We start from the raw sequence: 4542 nt of genomic DNA, 5'->3' as shown, positions 1-4542 counted from the left end.
ATACTACACACTTCCAGCAAATCCAGGGGCAAGGTTACTTCTATGCTACCATCATTTAAGGTATATGTTGAATACTTTCTCCTTGAGATTAGGAAAAGGCAATGATGTCTACCATGATCATTTCTAAGGCAGAAAAAAGATATAAAAGAAATAAGTTTTGGAAGAACTAAAACTGCCTTTTAACAGAAAACAAAATTATGTGCCTAAAACATTACGAAGGATTTACAAAAAGCTTCTGATGGAATACATTTATTAGAGAACTTACAGGACACAAAACCAATATATAATACTCATTTGTATTTCTATACTCTAGTGACAAACAATAGGAAAATTAAATTTAAAAAGTAGATTTTACAACAGTATCAAATATATAGGGGTAAATCCAAAAAAAAATTTTGTTTCAGGGGTGATACAGAGTTTATTGAATTAGATTTTTCTATTTACAACTGAGATCACATCTACATACTATTTTGCTAGTCTACATGGGTACATTAATGCTAACGAGTTTAGACTTACGATGAATGGGCTCAATCATACAAAAACACACACACACTAATTGTTTTAAAACAGTAGTGCATACATTATACTCCTCCTATAAAGCCAGCTTTGATTAAAAACTGCTAGTTTCAAAGATCAGTCTGATCTGGAACATGAACCAAGAGACACACTGTATGATTCTAAAATCTATTTTATTTATTTTTATTTTTAATAAATTAATTTTTTATTGGTGTTCAATTTACCAACATACAGAATAACACCCAGTGCTCATCCCGTCAAGTGTCCCCCTCAGTGCCCGTCACCCATTCACCCCCACCCCCCACCTCCTCCCCTTCCACCACCCCTAGTTCGTTTCCCAGAGTCAGGAGTCTTTATGTTCTGTCTCTCTTTCTGATATTTCCCACACATTTCTTCTCCCTTCCCTTATATTCCCTTTCACTATTATACTCTGGTTTCTCTTCAGATCGTATAAATCTTATGCCTTTTACTAAAATCTATTTTAGCAATTTTATACAGTTGCTATCTTACCGACCTACAGTATATGTTTTTTTAAAAGGACACTGACGATTAGGATGTTCATAACTACTATACTGAAAAATACAAAAGGTTGCTGAGAAATTAAACAAGACCTGCATGAGTGGGGCAATATAGTACATTTGCTTTGAAAAACTCATTATTGTTAAGAGATCCAATCTCTGCAAATTGATCTGTATATTCAGTACAATTCCTAATCAAATGTCCAGCTATTTTTTAGATACTAAAAGTAGATTCTCAAATTTATATAGAAATGGAAAAGAACAGACAAAAATTAATACTTTTTGATAGGAACTGGAATGGTAGTCTCCTTAGGGGATCAGGATGTGGGTATGGAAGACACATGAGGAAAACTTCTGAAGCCCTGGAAATTGTACATGGGACCTCAGCGGTTTTTATACAGGTATGTGCGAAAGTAAAATCCATCAAGCTATATAATTAAAATTTATGCAACATGAGCAATGTATGTATCTAACTCAATACAAACAAAAAAAGGAAGAATAAACAAGAAATCCCATGAGGAATTTTAACGTATTTAGCATTGATCCACAATGAATGTATTACATAACAAACCTGTGATATAAAGCTAATGCAATACTTAAATGAATATTTATCATCTCAAATAAGTATATTTGAAAAAAATAATGAAATCAGGACAAGAACAATGCAGCAAATCCAAAAAACTAGAAGGAAAGTAATCATAATAATACAGAAATCATTGAAATAGAAGCAGAAAGGATAGTATAAAAGATTAACTGAAGAGCTGTTGTTTTGAATAAGCTCCTGAACATAAGAAATAGTGGAAGGGATTATAAGGGAAGGAGGGGAACTGAGTGGGAAAAATTAGAGAGGGAGACAAACCATGAGAGACTCCTAACTCTGGGAAATGTGTAAGGGGTAGTGGAAGGGGAGGTGGGGGGGATGGGGTGACTGGGTGATGGGCACTGAGGGGGGCACTGGATGGGATGAGCACTGGGTGTGATACTATATGTTGGCAAACTGAATTAAATTAAAAAATTAATTTAAAAAAAGAAAAAGTGAATAGGCTCCTGATATGTTCAAACCATTAGCTGATCAAGATGGAAGAGCAAAGGTCTATATAAAAATATTGGGATTAATAAGAGCAAGAGAAGTGCAAACACGGTTGAAATTGAAATTATGGGCAAATATATGTCTTTAAATATTATTTATTTATTTATTTATTTATTTATTTATTTATTTATTTATAAGAGAGAGAGAGGGAGAGTGAGCAGGGGGAGAGTCAGAGGGAGAGAGAGAATCCCAAGCAGATTCCACACTGAACAGGGACTCTGATGCGGGACATGATCTCACAGCCCTAAGATCATGACTTGAGCTGAAATTAAGAGTCGGATGCTTAACCAACTGAGCCACCCAGGCACCCTGAAATTATAAGCAAATGCAGACAAATCTTATAGAAGTTATTGTGATAACAACAACAAAAAACAAATGAGAAAATTCCTAGAAAAAAAAAAAAGCAACATAACAGTAAACTAGAAAGTGGTCTTTATCAAAAGTGTAGCAAACATGATAGTTAGTGGTGAAATTTTAGGATCTTCTCTCTTAAGGTCAAGAATGGTATAAGGCTGTCCACAATTACAACTCATGTGTCATATTATATTGAAGTCCTTGTCACAATGTATGAGACAAGAAAAAAAAATAAGAATTATAACAACTGAAAAGCAATAAGACATTATTCCCTGAGGTCACTAATTTGCTAGAGAATATAACAGAATTAAAAAACAAATATAATCCCCATATGTCACCAATTTCAATCAGAAAATTTGAAAAGCTAACAGGAAAAATATTCCATCTGTAATCCCATAAAAAATTATAACGTACCCACCTCTGTGGATACACTTCTGGATGTATAATAAATATAACTCCTTTGTGGGGGAAAATTGCAAATCATTGCTTAAGCACATAGAAGTGGGCCCAAGATAAATGTTCATGAATGGGAAGAATCGTTATCAAAATGTAAGTGATTTCTCTCAAGCCAATCAACAAATTAAATGCAATTCCAGCAAAATAGAAATTTTCATAGAACTGAATAAGCTCATCCTAAAATGAGCATGGGAAAGCAAAAAACCAGATAGTATGGAGAGAGGATTTATTTGTAGTCAAGCGTAATTAACATACAGGGCTATATTACTTTCAGGTGTAGAACCTGATGATTCCGCAATTCTATACTTTTCTCAACGCTCATTAAGGTGAGTGCACTCTAATCTCCTGTATTTGTTTCACTCACTCATCCCCCGCTTCCTCTCTGACAACCACCAGTTCTCTGTATTTAAGAATCCTTTTTTTTTGTTTCTCTCTCTTTTCTTCATTTGTTTTGTTTCTTAAACTCCACATATGAGTGAAATCCTGTAGTATTTGTCTTTCTCTGAGTGACTTATTTTTTTTAAAGCATTTTAGTTATTTTTAGTTAAAAACAGACTTTTCCAAGGGTGACAAAGTGAACTGAAGGTCAGATGGAAGGAAGCAGGGTGTGTGGGCTGCTCAAAGCTCTTGCTCCAAAATCTGGAGGTGAGGAAAGAAGGTCCCCCCAAGAATTCAAGGGTGACTGGTCAGCAGAGGGATGACTTTGATGACTTTGGGCACTGGATCAGTCTAAGTAGGCTCTAAGGTGATTTCCACCTGCCAGTTGGTTGACTTGATAAATATTATCACTCTTAGGTGCTGTTACATTAAGGGATGACACAGGAAGCCAAGAGAGTGGCTTATTCAGTTGGATTCTGAATCACAATCGGGAAGTAGTCTTTATCTGGTGCAACCATGATTTCAATTTTCTTGGAGTGAATTCGAAGAAAGGTGAGGTCATTCTGTGGGTCAACTTCATGGACGGTGCTCCGGGCCTTCAAGATGGAGTCGTGCATGAGGTTGGCATACTGTGTGGTAGTGGGATTGTCCATGGCGCTCTTGATGGCAATGCCTTCTGTGTTCCCCACGATGATGCCCTGCACTCCCTTCTGGCTCTGAAGTCCTTCAGCGTCTCCTCAGCCTCTGCCATTTCCAACCGATCCAGTAGATCCACGACGCTGGCACTCAGTCTCTGAGTCTTATTTTATTTAGCATTATGCCCTCTAGGTCCATCCATGTCATTACAAATGGCAAGATTTCATTCTTTTTGATGGCTCAGTACTATCCCATGGTGTGTCTGTGTGTGTGTATATATATTCCACAGCATGTGTGCATATATGTATGTATATTCCACATCTTCTTCATCCATCTATCTATTGATGGGCACTTGCTTCTGTATCTTGTTAAAATGTCCAAACTACCCCAAGCAATCTACAGATTTAATGCAATCCTTATCAAAATACCAACAGTATTTTTCACAGAACTAGAACAGATGATCCTAAAATTTGCATGGAACCGCAAAACTTATTTGTTGATATCACGTTAGGAGAAGTTTTCCTAAATAAGATACAAATGGCATAAATCATAAAGGAAATATAGGTAAATTGATTATATTAAAAATGACGCCTC

General features: G+C 35.9%; 1 pseudogene; it reads right to left on the bottom strand.

The window, feature by feature from the left end:
• Positions 1-3518: 3518 nt before the first annotated feature.
• On the bottom strand, positions 3519-4063 carry LOC144306678 (dynein light chain roadblock-type 1 pseudogene; annotated as a pseudogene).
• Positions 4064-4542: the final 479 nt, after the last annotated feature.

This window comes from Canis aureus, chromosome 37 (genome assembly GCF_053574225.1).
Source record: "Canis aureus isolate CA01 chromosome 37, VMU_Caureus_v.1.0, whole genome shotgun sequence".
NCBI lineage: Eukaryota > Metazoa > Chordata > Mammalia > Carnivora > Canidae > Canis > Canis aureus.
The sequence above is the reverse complement of the archived record's forward strand: the minus strand, read 5'-3'. Positions and strand labels throughout refer to the sequence as shown.